The sequence below is a fragment of the Lathamus discolor genome, chromosome 1 (assembly GCF_037157495.1).
Source record: "Lathamus discolor isolate bLatDis1 chromosome 1, bLatDis1.hap1, whole genome shotgun sequence".
NCBI classification, from domain to species: Eukaryota; Metazoa; Chordata; class Aves; order Psittaciformes; family Psittacidae; genus Lathamus; species Lathamus discolor.
The window spans coordinates 107532632-107553126 of NC_088884.1; the positions used below are offsets into that span (position 1 = coordinate 107532632).

General features: G+C 39.6%; 2 long non-coding RNA genes across 4 annotated transcripts in view; both read left to right on the forward strand.

Annotated features, from left to right (window-relative positions):
• LOC136007301 (uncharacterized) overlaps positions 1 to 3920 on the forward strand; it is a 242039-nt gene extending 238119 nt beyond the window's left edge. The window contains exon 5 of the long non-coding RNA XR_010609602.1: positions 3573 to 3920. This is a non-coding gene — a long non-coding RNA (uncharacterized LOC136007301). The remainder of the gene's footprint in view (positions 1 to 3572) is intronic.
• A 6178-nt stretch (positions 3921 to 10098) lies between these two features.
• The window catches only part of LOC136007300 (uncharacterized), a 98019-nt gene continuing 87622 nt past the window's right edge, over positions 10099 to 20495 (forward strand). The window contains exons 1-3 of one of the 3 annotated variants that reach the window (XR_010609600.1): positions 10099 to 10118; positions 10903 to 11101; positions 15087 to 15268. This is a non-coding gene — a long non-coding RNA (uncharacterized LOC136007300). Of the gene's footprint in view, positions 10119 to 10661; positions 11102 to 12829; positions 12899 to 15086; positions 15269 to 20495 lie in introns of those variants that run through there. The other 2 variants (XR_010609601.1, XR_010609599.1) reach the window with 2 other exon arrangements.

Below are 20495 nucleotides of genomic sequence, written 5' to 3' on the forward strand. Positions count from 1 at the left end.
GGATAATTCATTAAAAAACCTTCTTAGAAAATGTAGCCACATGAAGCGACTTACAATCTCACTACTGTCACTGTACAGTTCATTCAGGATGAGAGACTTTTATCAAGTCTTTAATTTATCTCAAAGTTTTATTCCATCATTGCATTTCCAATTCCATTTTTATAATAACGAGACTTTCTTTTATTTACATTGGTGAAGCCTTGAATTCATAAACTGTCAGAGTGATTTTAATGTAGAGTAAGGCTTTATCGCTGCATACAAATATAGTTAGCCTGAGATTCATTCTGAGTAACCTTTTGTGAGCTCAGAATAAATGTAACACTTTTTATGTGTACATACCACTAGATTTAAAATGAGATTTTTGGTATTCCTTGCCATTGTTAGAGAATGGGGGGGAGGGAGGGGATATGTGGGATGCTTTCTCAGTGTTTAAGGCTAACCACTTTGCAATAATAAACCATTCTCTCCTACTTCAAAGTAATTGTATAGATATGTTTAAAGAACAGTGAGTTTGTCTGCTGCATTTGTAGGTTTTATACTTAGCCAGAAATAGTTACTTTGGAAAACACTTTTTATTCGTTATTGTTTGTATTAAAATACAATCTGTGGACCATGACCAGCATCAAAGACTCAGCATGTGCTCTGTGCTGAACATTGCTAGGTAAGGAATAGTTCATGGCAGAGAAGGTACCATTGGATATTTGAGGCAGAAAATGTTTTCTTATTCTGTTCACCTGTTTTGAAAACAGAATATTGTCACACACAGACACTCAGCCTCCCATTTCAGTGTCTCATTACCAGATGAGAACACAGGTTTCTGAGCAAGCTTAGCCAAGGTCACAAAAAGAAATTTACAGCAGAGCCAGGAACTAGACCCAGATTCCTATCAGGTCCAGCATGCATATTTGCTTGGCTAAAACTTCACTGAGCATCTTGCCTGCTTCTGGATTTTTTCTTTCAGCTTGTTCAATTCTATTAGCGAACTTGCTTGGTCCCCTCTTTGAGCAGATATTGCTAATGCTACACGTCTCCTTGGAAAAGTTTGGTGTTTTGTCTAGTACTATTAACTCTGCAGGAAATGTTCCAATATATCAATTGTGCTGTAAAATGAACCGTGCAACTGCTGTATTTTTATTAGAGAAGTGACACAGACAGATATTGTCGCAAGATCTGCTCAATAGCTGTTTCACCAGGAGCTAGGAGTGCCTTTCAAGTGAGAGCTCCTCTCAGTTATGGATATCCTGTCATCTTTTTAGTTTTCTTGTCACAAAAAATATATGGTAACTACGAGATTACATGAAATTGTCAGTGGCTGAGGCTTTCCAACCTGCATGGAAGAAGTACAGAAAGAGCTGAAGGAACAGTGGGTGGGTTAGGAAGCCTTGTGCTTCCAAATTGCTTTTGTGCTTTGTAAGGGAAAGTTGAGATCTGCTGGAAAGTAACACTGCTAGGATGACATTGTGGGTATAAGGGTGGAAATAGCTAGTCAAATCCATTTTCTCTATATGAAACATTGACAGTGTTTATCTTGTGGTGTCCACCTCCTTGGGGATCTGTACCCAGTGTGTAAAGTTCTGCAAAAATCAACAGAAAGAAGCAAGCATTATGTAGATAGGCTTAAAGTGAATATGCAGGGACTTGCACCTTCTGTGGAAGATGCCTATCAGTGCACAGATTGGGACAGTATTGAGAACTGCTACACACGTATACAACTATTATTTTTGCCTCTCCTATATGCATTACATGTTCATAAATTAATGTTTTATATTTAGTACATCTTCATGAGCCAGTGCTTTCTGTGTATGCTGCTTGTGGCTGATGAGATGGGTGGATTCCATGTGTGACCTGTATACTCAAACATATATTTGCTGTAGACAATACCTGATCTTTTTCATTATTATGGAGTCAGGATTCCTGGGGAAATTCTTACTGAACTTTTCTAGGACAGACTCCATCAAGATAAATGTCAGTGATGTTCCTCCAAATTCAATCTAATGGCACTGATTTAAGGCTTGATCTCTTCTTACCTATATTCTTTTGAGAATGTGTTTCTGTCACTAATGTACTCCACTAACTGCCTGCTAGATATATTAAAACAGATTATCAATGAAGTTATTTCATGACTGCTTTGAGAAAATGCATTTCTTAGACTATTTTTGATTACCTTTGTTCTCTCCTTTCTGACAGATTATGCTTTTGATGTGTTTGTAATCATGTATTATTCCTTCAAGGAAACGTTTGGAATCTCCTTTCACTTCTAAGGCAAGCTGTCAGTTCTAGGGCTGTTACCAGTTTTGCACTCTTACTTTGCATAGTTTTAATTCAAACGCCAATTGTTTTTCTTTTTTTCTTTTTCTTTTTTTTTTTTCTTTTTTGTGGGGGATGTGTGTGTATTTTTTGGGTTGTTATTCCTTTTTTGGCTATTCTTCCTTACCAGTAGCAGGAGCTTTGTTCTATGATTAGTATCCTGATTGGCAGATGATGGAATTGAGCCACAGTCTCTTAAGTGCAAGAGCTTGCTCATTTCCCATTGCATCTGGCTGTATTTCATAGTATTAGAAAGAGATTTTATTTTGCCTGTGTAAAAAGATCCAGTAATTGAATTCATGCTAAAATATTTATTTTCCTGCTCATCCTGTCCAACACTAGCAGATGGTTGATAGGACATGGTGTTTAAAACTTTGAATATTTGTAACGTTAAAAAAAAATAATATCTGGATGGCTTTTGATTCAGCATTAATACAAAGTGGAAGGCACCACTGTGAAAATGGCTTGCAAAGGAGCAGGGCCAGTTACTTCCCTAGGGCAGGTTCAGGAATATTTTTACTATGGAAAGCACTTTAGACACTTAGCATAAAAGTTGAAGCAGCTGCAGAAATAAGGGCATGCAGTGCTATCTCGCTTGCTGCCTAAACCTCTTCCTCTACTGGTGCCTGTGGGGTAATATTTTATGTGGTATTGCCTCTCCCAGTACTTAGCAGTTGTCAGAAAGGAGGTACAAGCAGAAAGGTACATTCTCCTCATCACTGTCTGTGGGATGGTGGTGGTGCCACACACGCACAAAAAACACCCCCAAGAATCCCACCAAAGTTTAAGTGTATCTTCCTCTGTGTGAATTTGGCTGAAGTGTCCCATTAATTCTGTCAGGGGATTGATTTTTATGCCCTACTTTTACTGTAAAGTACAGAGCTGGCATTTTTTCAACTTCTGGCAAGCCCAAAATGATGATTACTCCTTATGAGAGGACAGTGGTAAAACAGGCTCTAGAGCAGTTTTTGCAGGCAGCAGGGCAGAATATGTAACATAGGAGTAGAGAGTGGCTGTGTAAGAGCAGGACAAAAACCTGTCTTGCCCTGTACAGGTCCCCTTGCAGATGCTCAGAGAAGGAGTTTAGCAAATATAACATGTTTTGAATTATCTGTCCCGTGGATAGCTTCCCAGCTTCTGGCAGTCACTGTCTCAGGGCTTGCCTTGATCAGGGGGTGCAACCAGGCCACTGTATTTAGTAGCAACTGAGAGACCTGAACTACAGGAATTTGGCTAATCCATTTTTTAATCTGCTTATTTTTCAGCTTGTGTAATATCCCATTGTGTTCTATGGAAGGAGTGCCTCTTGTCTCTTTTGAACTTGCTGCATCACCATTTCCCTGGATGCCTCCATTTCTCCGATAGGAAAAGCAGCAGACAATAGTTTCATATTCATCTTCCTACACTCGTGATCTTACAGACCTCTGCCATCTTCTCTCCAACCTCAGCTGTCTATACCTGTAGAGCCTCTTCTTAAACAAAGCAGTCTTGTTTATTTTTGATATCACTCTTTTCGAGTCTGTATCCTTGAGATGGGGTGGTCAGAACAGTGCTTGAAGCCTTGATGCTGATGCACTAGGAACATAGATGCAGATGCAACAAGAGTGCTCTAAGAGAGCTCATCCCTAAATATTTTTCCATAGGAGGAACAGAGACATCAGTAACAATCATCCCTGTTTTAAAAATAAATCCTCCTTGTGGCTACTTGCTGAGCTGATTTGTCGTCTTGAGAGATTTACAATGATATGATTTTCTTATGCATTAGGTAAAGAAACCTTAGATGTACAAAATGAGAGATACTCTAAACTGCCTTTAAATTCCCTGTACTCAGAATAAGAAGCCCCAAAAATATTAAATACTTGAGTTGCTTATTAAGGACAGTGTTTTTATCTGCCATATCTTGATTTAAATTGAATGTGTCATGTGGCATTAAGCAAAATGTGAGTTGTATCTTGAAAGACAGAATAACTCATAAATAGTATAGCCATAAGCCAGTTGATGGCTTACTTATAACCAGGCAAATCTAATATCCTACTTAGCTGTAGGGTATGTGATTTTCTCTATATATCCCAACTCCTGTAATTGTTTGTTGTAGAGGATGGTGAATTTGGCAGTTGCCATGAGCTCATTTCTTGCCTTAATGCAGTTAATATAGATGAATATATTTTTAAGAATTCTTTGAAATGTCGCACATATTTTAACTGTTTTCTGAATATAATCTTCTCATGGCAGAGAGAATCTGTGGAGAAAATGTCTACAGGCCAAAATATTTGTTGAAGTACAGACTATTTATCACTGAGTTTATTTTGAAACATCTATATGAAGATTCAGATTTATTTTTTTTTTTGGCCAGTCTCAGGAAATTCTACAACTAGATATGAAATTTCTTGCAAAGTAAACTACCTCATAACAAATGGCTTTATTGAAATTTGCTCAGGAAGATTTAAAGGCAAATGTCAGGAAAAATGATATCGTAACCATAGTCTGGCTTCTCTGTCAGGAGAGGAGACAAAAAGTGTATTTCAGAAGCAGTTGCAAGGATTCATATAAAAAATAACATTATGTCCACATATATATATTTGAAACGAATATGAAATGCTCAGTCAAGAAATAAAATATTAACAGTGTAACTTTCGGTGATTTGAAATGCTTCTAAACAAAACACCTGAATATGGTAGAAATAATTCTATGAAATAAAAATAACAGTAATAGGTTTTAATACTTCTGAATAAAAATTCTGAAAATATACTAATAAATTCATGGGCCTTTCATAAGCACCAGCATTTGCTGACATCAGAAACTGTTTTGTGGTGTATCATCAAGTCAAGTTTTATAAATGCCTTGAGGAATAAATCACCAAAACCTTTTACTCATCTTAAAGCAGCAGAAGGAAATAACTGACAACAAAACAGGAAAGGGTACTTTAGAAAAATTGTGTAAAGTAAGTTTCAGAGAATGACTTTACCATGAAAATGCCTTGGCAGTCTCAAAGTTTTGATATAGACTGCCACTACTGTTTTTAGTAAATTAAAGAAAAGTGCTTAAAATTAGATGTGGTGTAAAGTCACATGAAATGCATGCACACAGATAAAAAGCATTGAAAAAATTGAGAAAAATTCTGTCACACATTGCTTGACATCTGGCTTTGGTTTTGAATGTGCCATAGCCCCTTGCATCAATAGGACCATGGTGAGTGTAAATTGCTTGTATGCCTGTACCCTTAATCAGATGTAACACCTACTGGACAATGACATATATCAGTGGTGGAAAAAGCGCTACTCTATGCTTCATTTCTGTGCTGCAGAATAAAACCTAGGAAAGACAGGGGCTGGCTATTAGAAGAGGAACCCATGGTGGGTTTCTCCTTTCATGTGCCCTCTTTATCATGAAGCAGCCTGTCAGGGTCCGATTTGAGAAAACCCCAGAGCTGGACCCTGTTTCAGTTTGTGATCCCAAGAGTGAAATTAAGACACAAACGAGGTCAAGTACCGTAATTGGACAGTTCATTTATTACAAATTACAAAAGACAGTTATTAGAAAAAATGGAAATTATTGTAATAAAGGGGATAGCAATCGGACAGATTGGAAAAAAGGTAGAAAATGAAGCAAGGGTTCAGGGTGCAGAAAGAGAGAGATAATCATCACTATGGATCCAGCAGTGTCCCGGGGGCCTGTTTTTGTCGTTGTTAGTGGTGGAAGTTCTTTAGACTTCACAGTCGGTATCACGCAGTGTCCCCCAAGAATCTGTTGGAGGTGGGTGTCCTCGTGGAGGCATCCCTCTGGAGTCCCCTTGAAGGTACCCCATGGAGTGTGTCTCGTGGAGTTGCCCACATGGCGATGTCTCATGGAGGGTGTCCCTCAGGGTCCATTGTAGTCAGTGGTAGAGAGTGTCCTCACAGAGGTATCCTTCTGGAGTCATCCTCGTGGCAGTGGCTCCCTGGCGATGTGCCTTTAGTGATTACCTTTTCCCACTTTTATGAATTGGGGGGAATACCTCTGTTCTTCATGTCACATATTCCATGTTTCTGGTGGACCAGTTTCCCTGGTTTTGCAGCCAGCTGTTCAACTGCAAGTGTATGCAGCACTTCTTGGGAAAATGAGTCGCAATTCCTCACACCAGTCCTCGAGGAAATGGATGGAAGAGTCAGCTCTTTCCCACTCATCCCTCAGGCAATGGATGGTGGAGTCCCAGTTCAGCTCCTCACACCCTTCTCCCAGGCAATGGATGTTGGAGCCTTACCTCAGCTCCTCCCACCCATCTCTGAGACAAAAGATAGGTGGATTTCCATCTCAGCTTCTCAGACCCATCTTTGAGACAATGGGCAGTGGAGTCTGATTTCAGATCAGTCTCTCACACAGCTTCAAATAAAACAAGAGGCAGCTCTAGCTATGAATGCCCATTTCTCATGTAGAACGCCTTTCTCCTTGATTAATGGCACATTTCCCAGTGATTTATAACTACGCCTGCCTTCAGGTGGCATCAGAATAGCAAAGAAAAAAAAAAAAAGAGGTTTATTAGTACAGAACCTATACAGCTGCTTGTTGGATTTTGCTCAGATTCCCATAACTACTTTCAGCGTAAGAAGCAAATTATGTACAAAACACAAAGGGCCAAATGAAAGTTCAGTGCTGGCAGGTATAAGCCACACTGCATGTCTGGCTTGAGTCTGAGACCATGGCTTTCAGTCATTGGCACTCCAGCACTACCCTTGCTGTATCTTGCTGGTACAGCCTGGGTTTTGTGTCTTGTCTGGTGGGACTTGTTTCTTGTCCTTCTTCTCAGCACAGGAAATATTTTTAATTGGAAACTAAAGGGCTGTAAAAGGGAACAAGGCAAAAGAGGATAAAAAAAAAAAAAAACAGTGGGAATTAAAGAGGCAGATTTCACTTTAGAAGGAAGAAATGATTTTAAATAGTATTTTGACCTCATTTTTGCCAAGGCTCATGACAGAAGGACAATAGCTGTGTCTGATCTATCTCAAATGCCTGATGGTGGTTTCTCTGTTGAGGAGGCCCCTGCCTTTTCTGAATGTCTGATAAATTATTCATATATATATTTCTGCTGGTAGTGTAATTAAGTAAGAAGTTAGCTTTATGCAGTTACACTATCTGCCTTCCTAAAGGTATTGCAGCGAGCATGGCAGAAGGGCATGAGAAGCAGACAAGGTTGACATTGTTGACTGCAGTTGGAAATGTTGCCTGTGCTCTCTGCAGCCTATTTCCAGTTGACATCTATATCAGCAATTGTGTATGGATGTGACTGACAGTTGCAATGGCACTTTTAACCTTTTGCTATGTTTAGAGTTAGCTGTGTCCCCTCCAGCTCTTCATCATTAGCAGACCTGAAGAGGTGTTTCAGGGGGGGTTCAGATATGGCCTTTACAGGGCATTGGTAATTTTCTACTAGATTCTTGAACTGACATTTAGACACAAGAAAGAGGATTTTACCAAGTGCTTGGGTGACCTGAGTCATCGCAGCCTTGTGCACTGTCATGACATACCTCGTGCCTAAGTGCACAGTCCCACTCGTCTGATCAACTGCTCTGCAGAGGTCTAGCTTGCTGGGGAAAGAAAAATTAAATGGAGCTGGGGACTGGAATTGTATTTAGATATAGTGAGGTGCTCAGTAAGTGACCAGACACCTTGGAATGTGCTCCACTGTACCTTTACAGACATTTCTAGGGATCTGTCCTTGGTTTCATTTACCCATGGGACTATACCCTCTGTGAGGCATCTATTGTTGTGTGCCCAAACTCATTGTACGGGTGGTGGATTAGGGTATAAGGGCGCTCTGAAGACACCCCTCAAAGGAGTGTCTGTGACATTTGCCTGCTATGGGAAGCAGGTTCTGTACTTGTCACTGGTGTCCTCAGTACCTGTAGGAAAAATCTTGGAAACAGCTGTGGGAAGCCTCTGTGTTTGTCATCCACAGCCACGCCCTATGGAATAGAGGGGCCTTAATGTGGCATTATGTTTGGTATATCACTAAGAAGACTGACAGTAAGGGGCTTATGGGACAGCTATTTGCACTGACGCTAGGGTCCACAGATTTCCAGAGATTTTGCAGGTGTGGAATTAGATGCCTGTGTGGGCATTTAAGTCTTGGAAAATCTGGAACTAATATTTTTGGGAACAGTTTTGATTACGGTGTATTTTAGTCAGAAAGAACTGAGCTGCTTGTAGTTTTCTTGGCTAAGTGGAAGTAAGGCTGGAATAAGAAAGTAGAAAAAGATATGTTGTTTGCCATTGACAGTGTTGTAGCTGGCCTCAATCATACTGGGTGATGTTTTGATGCCACAGAGGTAAAAGCAGTACAGTAACTATTCTGACCTGTATTTTTTTCTATTTGAAAGTTACTCAGACCATCAAAATGATTTAAACACCAAATGTCTTCTTCATGTGTGAATTCACTGCAGGAAAGAACTTTGTTCATACACAACTCTGTTTTATTTCTGATCTTTACATTTCAGTGTAGTTTGTTCATTTAGATTAATTTTCTTACAAGATACTTGAAATCTGCAAAAGAACAAAGAAGGGCAGATGCCAGAAATTTGCCTTTGACACTTTTTTTTTTTTTTTGTTGATGTTAATTTTTGAGCCAGCTGTCCAGGTCAGGAGTTCAAGCATGCTTCTTCTGTGCCATTTGCACTCCAAGACTGCAGTGAAGGAAAGAAGTCTGCAAAGTATTAAGCATTCGGCAGTGCCTTCTAGTTGTATTAGGTTATAACTGCATCAATTGCATGATTAAGAGGAAGTGACAGGTAAGCAAAATGAGAACAAAAGGCTCATGCTGTTAGAAGCAAATGTCACTGTGTCATACATATATTAATAATCTCTGTAAACATACGTACCAGAGAAAGAAGATGTGAGAGAGGGAACATCTGTGTATATTTTGATACATGTTCATGTGGGGTTTTACAGTACAGAAAGTGATACTGCATGAGGGCCTGACCAAAGTAAGTGTCTCTTCCTTGTGACAATCCGTGGCTGGGAAAGCAGAGAACTGCTTACCTGTTGTTTCAGAATCAGTCATGCCAAGCTTACAGGCTGCTTTCAAAAAACTTTTGTTTGACTTAGAGCCACAGGACACACCACATATTTCAGACACAAGTCATGCAGAAGCAGAAGGTGGTGAGGTTTCTTGGACACCCCACCATTACATTGTCAGGTGAGACCTAAGCTGAGTGTACAACAGGACAGGCTGGTGCTATTGGTTTCCTGCTTGTGTCCTTCCTCCCATATCTTGAAATTTTAGTTAAGCAGCAGAAGATGAGAAGGACTGCCATACTGTTAATCACTGAGCAGGGACATGACACCTGAAATTCTGAAGGCTTGGCTATTCCATGTTATTCTCTTGGTTCACATGGCAGTACCGATTCTAGCCTTCCAGTTACCCATATCAGTATTGTTGTGGTCTCCCATAATGCTGTTTGTATTGAGAGAAGAGTTCCGTTTAAATTTTTAAAATATCAGAACTTTTATATGTATGGACATATATGCATCTTATGTGAATGAAAATCAAAACATGTAAAAGCGGAGATTGCAAGTTGAGCATTGAAAGTAAAGCAACATTCAGGACATAAGATCACCTAAGTAACATTAATTCCCCTGTCTGTTTCTAACCAGGACTGTCATACACTGTTAATGGTTTCATTTGCAGGGTAAAAAAGAATGGGCTTCAATACTGGGATTCGCACAAGATGCTCTCATAAATCCTAAAGAAGAATGGAATTTTGCATCCTTGAGATGCCCAAGTTAAGTACATTTGGAAAATATATAGACTAGCTTGAGTCTGTCTTGTATTTCCACAGGTATGAAATGAAAATGCCATTCAGCTTTCCTGACACTAGATATAAAGTTTAAATCTATTCATATCATTCACTCATAGACCCTTTGGAAGGCAGTTTCTTGTGCTGATAATAGCAGTCAAAAACTTTGTGCCGCTGCTTGAAAGGGTATTTCCATTTCTATATATTTATGGTAATAAAGCCACCAAAAGACAAAGCCAATACCTCCCATTTTGCAAGTATTTAACAAGTGTGCAAAGATGAAAGAAAGACCTGTTTTTATTTACTACTTTTTTGAACTTACTAATGATGTGGCCAGAAAATCCAGACTGATGAAAATTCAAGTGGCAAAGCAGAAAAATCTTCTGATTTATTTTCCCTAAAGAGAATGGATTTTTTTTATCTGCATGCCTGCTTACAGATGGTTTGAGGCTGGCTTAAGTACCTGATGTTGACACACTACAGCTGGTCAACCAGAGATAGGTTAGGGGTATGTTTCTGGTGGCAGACAAAGTTAGTGGCTGAGCTTCTCTCAGCTTCTCTCTCTTCTTTCGCACCACGTGTCTGAGTCTGCAAATTTATATCTTGGGATGCTGTATTGATTAATATTGTACAAGATACGTGTACCTTTTTTTCTAGCAAGCATACCTGTACAAGTCAAATATTAACGCCTAGGGTATTCTGTAAATAGCATTCATAATCCTGTTCTGAGACAACTTTCCGTGAAGCCATTTTCCACTCTGTTTCTTAGAGAAAAACAAATATATAACAGAACTCTGAAACTCCTTTCCAATATTTCATTTGCCAGCTTTCAAGCATCATCCTGGGAGCAATGAGACAAGAAAAGAGTCTTTTCTTCCTTCAAGGTCTGCAGTGAACAGTGTAAAGCCACGCACAATGGATTTGAAGAAGCTTTATATATTATGACAAGCAAGTGTATCTCCAGGGTGCTCTGCTGTTGTGGAATGTAATTCTAAGCCAAATCATCCATTAAGTCACTGAATGTGGTAAAATTTCTGACGTTCCTAGAGATGAAAAGCAGATGAAAAGACACCTATGACTCAGTTCTTATGAATGCATTGAAATAAGGTTATCAGCCTTAATTGTTCCTATTAATCAATAGCCTAATCTTGCAATGATAACCTCTGTGAATCTGCAGAGCTTTGTGATTGTGTTGTGTAGAAGGAGCCTGACTGACAGTTTTAGGGTCATGTACTCAATCTGAGTCTCAAACTTTTTCAACTGACAAAAAGGAAAGAAAGCATATGTACACCTTGTTTCTGGGGAGGTGACCACATGATTACAAAATGCATGATTACAACGTTGTCTCTATACAGAGGAAGATTCCTCCCCCCAACTCAGTTTTTGTCCTCCGTTCTCTCATAGTTCTCTTTTCTTACTAAGCCCTGAAATTCAGCCTTTCAAAATTTGCCATGCCAACCAAAGGAGGGGATGGCTCCATGGATGTATTGTTTCTGTCACACTGAAAATGATTGAGCATTGGCATACTTATACTGATGTAATCCATCCATTTATGCATCCATACCTTCACCTTGCCTTCCAGTGCTGATTGAAGAACAGCCTGATAACAATTTTTAAAATTAGGAGAATGAGTTGCCTTCTCACTGATAGTCAGAGGCCAGTGCTGCTGTTGGTACATTACTTGCAATGCATGCTATCCAAGGGATAGTAAATACCTTCTTTAATCTTTTTCTTAATTTGCTTTCAGTGTGCATATACTTGCCTGGGTATTTTTCATACCTGTGATCTATTGCTTAGATTATGTTTTTGACTTCAGAAGTTGTATTTTGTAATAACCTTTCGTGGAAAAAGGACACATTTCATAAAAAAAAAAAAATAAAGCTTGCCAAGTTAATTAAGGATTAGAAACAAACTAAAAAGAAAGTGCAACAGCCTGACTAAAAGACAAAAAGTATAGAGCAAAACCAGTATCAAATACTATTAGACTATCTTAGCAAAAAATGCACTGCAGTAACCAAAATGGGTTGCCATTAAAGCATGTCTATGGATTTTTTTAAATAGCCAATGCAATTATTAAATAAATTTTCTACTGGGGAAATCGTTATAAGGAATCTTTTCTGTGACATTTAAGTACTAGGGTACCTTCCAAGAAGGAGTCAATAATTCCCGTCCTGGCAACATTTGCTGTCTGATTTTGGATAGTCTTAGAGAGAGGTAAAAGAGTGAAAAACAATTGAGTCTTTGCAGTTAATAATACCAGAAAATGGGAGACTGCTAAGCTCTGTGCCTGGACCTTAATCTTGATGGAGGGAATACTTGGAGTACTGAACCCTCAAAGATTGCAAGGTCACTTAGGCTTATGAATGTATTAAAGTCTATGCTAAGAGCTGTAGAAAGGGGTAGCCAAAAAGCATGCAAGGGGAGGACTTGGGACAGCTCCCAGTGTGTCTTATATCACATTGCTGCAAGACACAATCTCCAGTAGTAAATTGCCCTGAAGATGCCATAACTTGCTTCAGCATAAGAGGTCAAATTTTGCAAAGTCTGATGACAGGCACTTGGGCTGCTGCTGAGGCATGTCCAGGAGCTGCTTACCAGTTCTAGCAGCATGTCAAGAGTTAATTATGGTAAACAATTGTGTATGCTTCTGCGGCAGGATGTTTCTCTTGTGTGTAAGATTCTGCAGGTGGAATTTAGTTCTCTGAAAGTCTCTGATGTGACTGAGAAGTCCTATGAAGTTATTTTGTTTTCAGTTTTACAGGACTGTTCTGTAAAGGGTTGCATCTGTGAGATGCATGCTTTGGATAATAGCCTGTGCTCAGGTAACTGTTCTCATAAAAGTAATTATTTTTTTCTGTATTTCACTCATATATAATTTGCTCTTATGATTTATTTTTTTTTTTAACAAAGAAGTCAATCCTCTTATCCTAAAGAATAGTGCAAAATAATCCAAAATACCTCAAAAACCTCTTGCATCCACCCTAATGAATCCTGATTAGAAACCTGTGCAGTGATGTTATCCTGATTGGTGGGAAATTGGTGATGGAAATAACCAATTTTCAATCAACATAATTGGTTTCTCAGGAGGTTTGAAATCTAGAGAAACGGCATTGCATCTTCTGCAGCTGTGTTAGATTCTTCTGGAACAGAAAATAAATTGTTGGTAAGAATTGCATATTTCAAAAAATATTTACAGTTGAGTAATTGTTCATATAAAAGTCACATGGCAGGTATTTAAAAAATCATTAATGTTGTAGTCTTTTTAGTCATTATTAAAGCTCAGTAAGTTGAAATTCTATAAAAGACCTTTAAAAAACCCAAGTTCAATCTCCCTACCCAAGTTTCTTGATTGACTTCCATAGGTTTGGAGTACATATTTTATTTTTCTAATGGGGATTCAGTTCTATAGTATAAATCCACAGTGACGTGGTCCCCAGAACCTGGTTCACCTAGTCTTCATCTCAGTGTTAAGACATTCTATTTACATTACACCGCACAGTGGAGAGGGGTGTTTTACAAGGGCTTGCAGTAACAGGACAAGGGGTAATGGCTTCAAGCTGAAAGAAGGTAGATTTAGATTAGACATTAGGAATAAATTCTTCACTATGAGGGTGGTGAGACACTGGCATGGGTTGTCCAGAGAAGCTGTGGTTACCCCATCCCTGGCAGTGACAAGGCCAGGTTGGACAGGGCTTTGAGCAACGTGGTCTAGTGAAATGTGTCCCTGCCTGTGACAGGGGAGTTGGAACTAGGTAATCTTTAAGGTAGCTTCCAACCCAAACCATGCTATGATTCTATTATTATACAGTCCCATTTATGGTTGACAATGGTGATGAGATAGAAGCAGAGCAAACACAAATGGAAAAGCTATTCTGTCGCACAAAGCATGATCTCTGTGGTTATACATTATGGTCTTGAGCTGACTACAAATCCATTAAAGACCTAAAAGTCAAAGTGTCTGTACTAGTTTATCCAGCTGGGAACTTTAACTCAGCTTAATAATACATCATGAATTTTGAATATGTGGCCTGATATTTTCCCACTCTAACCTGACTGTATTCAATAGAAAAATAAATAGCAAATAAATTCCCATACAAAGCCAGTGTAGCTCTTAACTGGTTTTAGCTGGTGTATGAGAAACAGAACAGACTATCTCTTTACTAAATACGTAACTGTGAACCAACTCTGCTGAATTATTTCTCTTTAAATATCTACCTGTGGATTGAAGGTTGCCCAAGGCTACCTCCTTGAACAAGGTTCGCTGCAGTAAAGCTGGACAGCACAGCTGAGCTTGTAGCATCCCCTCCAGCTAAAGCTTACCCTTATAGTAATGGCACAGATTTGCCGCTTTTCTACCTCTGAATTGTGAAATTGCAATTGGGTATGCATGTCCCAAAAGAGAATGTTGTTGGATATACATAGTTGTATGAATATATCCTCACACAGTCTTCTACTTCAGATTGTCCTGCCTTAAATCAGCCAAGGCATGGAATTGCCGTGCTGTAGCTGGGCATAAAACATTTTTGCCTGCTGTGCTTCCCAAGCACTTCCTTTATGCCCTTGAGATGTCCACTCAAGTGTAAAGAGAATTTTTGCTACCCACCTTCTAAAATTATAGTTTCCATCTATTAAAAGAAAGAGGCTCAAAATCCTTTTGAGAGGATAAATAGTACAGAATGCTTTGATTCATATCTGTGTGCTGGAAATTTCACACATCAAGTAAAATACCATGAATAGATCCTTATTTTGACAGCTTTGTGAAAAAAGGAGGCCAGAGGATTGCATTACATGGATTTAATTTCTGCAGTTTTACAGCTCTGTGTTTTGCAAAAGAAACAAGTCCCACCATCAGAGCAGAGCAGGTGGTAAACGGAAGGGCAAAGTGGAGATCATATATAAAGGCCTATCAAACATCATACTTGGTGTATGAGCCCCCACAAAGGGTTCCTCAGACAGAGCTCCTGTATCTCTCACCTCCTCAGAGTAGTATGTTTTGTCCTTTTTTTTTAGGCTTGGCACTTCTCCAGCTGCAAGGAGGGGGTCACAGAAGAGGAGAGTTTAAATAGCCAGAACTGAGTTTCCCACCAAGACTATTACAGGCAAAGGAAAAGTTTCATTTTCCCCACAGAAGGATAGTGGGGAAGCCACCACTGTGGCATGCAACACAAGGAATTTAATGGACCAGCATTCAGGTAAGCTGAAAATCTGCCTGTACTGCCAGGGCCAAAAGCAGTGTTCGTTTAGTATAAAGCTGAATTCAAGTGAAAGCCACTGTAGTGTCAGTGTGCCCCCTGCGCACACACAGTAGTGTCAGGAGCAACATCCTAGCTGCAATGAAGGATGGTTTATATTAAGCTAGGTGAAGAAAAACTGAGAAAATGGTCCTTTGTTTCTCTGAGCAGTAGTACCCTCCCTTGTTCTCATGTCTCTCGGACTGTTTGCAAAACTTGCCCACCCAAATACCCGTGCAATATGTTTGTAGAAAACCATAACTTTTAAAGCATTGAGGATATTCAATATTCTTATTATTTCCCTTTGCATCAGGGATTTGGGCCTCTGCTTGTTATCACGATATGATAAATGTATAGAAAAAAACAGAGTTTTCTCTTTCCCATCCCACAACTCCAGGACCTAAGCTTTTACCAAAAAAAAAAAAAATAAAAAAAAAAAATACATGCATATATTTAGTTAGGATCTTTAACATCACTTTCTTCTTTACATTTTGCTTTTAGTTGCCCTAATTTCCTGATCTCCTTAATCTGAGGCAGTTTAGGATTGTAGCAAGCATGTCGTTTCTTCAGAAGTTGAAACCTGAACTTGTTTAAACTTTTGCATTCACTTAAAAATGCCCAGTTTGTCAGTGGTGGTATGTTAATATTTTTGCTCCTGTGGCCAACAGAACACCAAGATTTCAAGGATAATGCAAAATCATAATTAAAATTAAAAGTGAACTGAAATTTTGTAAAGCTCAGAAAACTTTTCAGTAAAGTTCATATTTTTATAGGCTTGTTATTTTGTACAATTCCATTTTCTTCTTTCCTGTCACATCTCAAGACCTTTTTGTAAGGAATCTTTTCCCCCTAATTTAAATTCTGCTCTATATGTTTGGAATATTAGGTATGCCTTAGCAGTGAAATTATTTTAATGATGTGGCTGAGTGCTCGTATATATTCAGGCAAGCAAACATAAAATGGTCATTCTTTATATTAAGGGTCTATCTCTAGTCTACGAAAGGTAATAAATGATAGATTGAAAGCAGAGGTGGATCCAGTTTTGGATGGTGTGTATAACAGGTTATTAGCTCATCAGTTGAGGGTGCTGTAGACAACTGCAAGCCAAATTTACAACCAACTTGCAAAACGGCTGGACTCCGTAACAACTGATTAACTAGGTATTAACATGCAGATTAACTCTTTATCAGCTCTTTATGAAATATATGTTTGGCATCCAAATAGCAAGCGTGACTGTAAAAGGAGACATAAAATTTCCTCATGAACAGCAGTATATGGGCTTATTCTTTTTCAAATGTGGAATATGATTTGTAAGGGTGCCTATGCTATGTTTTCTTTCTAGAAGCAGCACTGTGCAGTGCTTGTCTCATTTCTGGTCAGAATTAGGCTTCTAAATCTCTTCAGCACTCTTGAATATGTTGCTGTGCTTAATTTACTGTTAGGCAGAGCATCCATTTTAAGCCCAAAGGTTCTCCTAGGATGTGTATCTACTAGCAAAGGGTCTGAGCCATTGGGGGGTTCTGGGAAACAGCGAAGGGGTATAGGGGGAGAGCTGTGGCAGGGAGCAAGGACCCTGCTTGTCTCAGGCAGGAGAGCGTGGCCAGACTGTAGAGACATATGCATGAGTGGAAGGGAATTTCCTGAGGCTCCAGAGTGAGCACGGAGCACCGTGTTCAGTGTCTGAGCTCCCACTGAAAGGACAGTGGAGTTAAGGCTGTGTTTGGTACCTGCAGAGGTACCTTTCCCAAGTCTGGTACAGTATAGCTAAAAAAAATGGAAGTCCCTTTGGGTCTTCTGGTGCATGTGCTTCCAAGAAAAGATGGGGAAGCTCCATCTCTGATGTCTGGCCAGCTTCTAACCCTGTCACAAATGCAAGAGTGTGGCTGTGGTCTCTGAAAGCTCTGTAAAGGCCTAGCAGAACATGATGGGAGAGAAGAATTTTACTATGTATATGACCCATTCTTACATCTTATCTCAAGTGTTTGGCTGCTGGCTGATTGAAGACCTTGAACTGAATGCGTGTATTCTGACCCAAGATGGCTACTTCTCAGGTTGAAAACAGGAGATCTGCAAAGAATTTACTGCTTGTTCCTAGTAGCTGTAGATTCCACCAGCTCCTTCTCTCCATAGGTGGTGGTCTTCTTCCTACACTCCAGGGTAAAAGTAATGCTAATAACTACATTATTACCCATAACTTTCCTTAGGAAACAGAGGACGCCTATGTAATGGTGGGATCTGTGGGAGAATGTGGTTTCTCACCGTTGCAGCCAGCTAGTGTGATTTGGAAAAGTGGGCATGAAAGAATTGTTATAAGTGAGGCAGGAAAAGGGCTTCCAGTGTCTAAGCAGAGCCGTATGTCCTCAAAGTTGTCCAGGTATCTGTTGTGAAGGTGGGGAGAGAGACTGCTGCTTCCTCTTGTGACATATTCCAGTGCTTTCTTTGATGATGTGGGTTTGTTTTTTTTTTTTCCTTATGAAATGTGAATGTTTCTTGTTGTGAGTTAAGCCTGTTATTTTTATCCTATCCACCCTGGAAGTGGGGAATAGATTGCTCGCTTCCTTTTTTCTGCAAGCTTTTATGTACTTGATTACTGTTGTTATATCTCCCCTTAGTCTTCTGTCTGCTTTTAGTAGTTGTTCTTGTTTCATGACTTCATTTTTTCCAATCAGCAGGAAAATTCCCTTACATAAATTTGCTTTGGATCAGGCCCCTTGCTAAATAAAAGTCTGTATTGATAACATCATTTTAGTAGTTTGGATGTTATATATTGGGATGGCAAGCATGTGCTATTTAAAATCATGCTTAACGGCCAAAAATGTCATTTGGAATAAAGAAGGTTATGTCCAGAATGCTTAAAATCATTATTTCTCTTTATCTCCCCAGCCCTATTTTTTTCCATCAGTGTACCACTATTTATGGTTCTTCAGCAATCAACAGTGTAACCTTTCTTAAATTGTCATAAATTTCCTATTGACCAGGGACAACAATGCCAGCATAAGACTGCTGATACAGTGTTAAGAATTGGGATTTTTTGCCAACAGAGTTGTTTATCATCAGATGTTTCCAATGATGGCACTAGAAAGCACTGATTATTTCTCTGCCTTCAATTTATAAATTTAGTTTACCAGAGAGTGAGAAAGAACAAAACAAAGATCTAAATGGATGGTCTAAATGACCCTGGATAACTTTACTGATTTGTTTTGCCTAGGATTCTCTCTCCTGCTACATGTAGGCTTAGATTAGGGAAAACAAAACAAAACAAAACAAAAAAAAAACCCCACAAAACACATCTGAACAAATGAAAATCAGTAATTTTTTTTTATTCCTTTTGCTAATTTCTTCATAACACAGAGAAATTGGAATAAAATCAGTTTTGTAAATGCTTCTAGAGGAAAGGACTGGGCTAGATATTTTCTGGCAAAAGTGTTTAACTATGCCCATGGCTCATGACCAGTGACTTGTCTCTTGGCATGGCTATGTAGGAGAGGATGCAGAGGGCTCTTTCACCCTGTAGTCCTCCAGGCAACAGGGGCTGTGTGATTTCTGGAGTATGAGAAGACATGCAGGTAGCCTCAGATGGGAATGCCTTTAGCTAAAGGCAGAGAAAGGGAGCTGGCTGTTTAAAGAGGACTGGTAGGAACTAATAGGTTCTGCAATAGTTTTGTGGCCTGACCTGTTATTTATGTCTGAACAAACAGTACCGGGGAAGACCATGCCAAGGCTGCCTGCATCCTCCTGTGTCTTGCAATTTAGTATAACCTCTGCTCTCACTTTGAGCATATACATCAGAGTGCAGAGCCCACAGCTTGGTGCTTAGGCTGGCCAGCAGAGCCCTGTTACCGATAAAATCTGTAGTCTTGGTATTGCTTTACGTAGGTTATGTAGCCAAGAAAGATGTGCTTGTCTAACTTGTCCTGACTGCTGCTGTCTGGCAGAGGTGGGCCCATCAGGACAGAGGGTAGAAAGACCTTGCCAGGGGCATGGCTGGCTGGGAGAAGCTGCCATCAAGCAAGGAGAGCACAGGGCAGCAGAGCATGCCTGCTGCCTGGAGCACATACTCAAGCCCAAACAGAATGAGGAAAAAAGGGACCTGGGAAGTGTTTTTCTATTATGAGGTACTGCTGAAAATTGTGGCTTTGAAGTGATGCAGACTCTCACAGTTAAAATTCACAAGTCCCAAGAGCAGTTTCCAGATTGATATGTTCAATTTTTATTTATTATATGTGTTCTTTGTTTTTGTGGGGGATATCAATAGCATATCAGTTATGTTGAGTAAGCACATACATAAGTACATACATAAGTATTTTCTGAACAAAACTACTACCTTTATTTTCAGAGGGAGAAAAACTTAATTCTTCTCAGACAGCAGTCCTTAGGTCTGGAGAGCTCAGGAGAATGTGAGGCTGAGTAAATTTATGAGACCAAATTGCAGGGTTACATGTCACAAAAGTGACAGATAACGATGATTCAAAAAAATGGAGTAATAGTTATAAAAATTATTTGTTTAGGTTGTGGTCCATGGTCCTCCTGTGAGAAGAGCTTACAAGGGTGCTGGAGAGGGACACTTCATCAGGGACTGTGGTGATAGGACAAGGGTAATGAGTTTAAACTTAAACAAGGAAGTTCAGGTTAGATATAAGGAAGAAGTTCTTTACTGTGAGGGTGGTGAGGCACTGGAATGGGTTGCCCAGAGAAGTGGTGAATGCTCCATCCCTGGCAGAGTTCAAGGCCAGGTTGAACAGAGCCTTGGGAGACATGCTCTAGTGCGAGGTGTCCCCGCTCTGGGCAGTGGGGTTGGAACTACATGATCTTAAGGTCCTTTGCAACCCTAACTATTCTATATGGTCCACATTCCTGTTGTCTTTAACACTGTGAGTAGATTAATGCCTCCTGAACCAGGCTCAAGTTGCCTTGAGATAAGCAGATGGAGGAGAGTTTGCTAATCCCTTTCTGTCAGAGTTAGTTTTTTGCCTCTGGGCTTTTAGTAATTATCATACACATACATCTCTGAAAAGAAGCTCTAGATGATAGCTGTGTCTATGGAGTAGGTTTTTTTTCAAAGCACCTTATGATACGTATTTTAGTAATGTCTCTGACTTTTTCTCTGCTGAGTCATTCAGGATAAGGAGAATGGTTTGATTTCTCTGTGGCAAAGGTGGGTTGCACACAATATGTGATGCGCAAATGA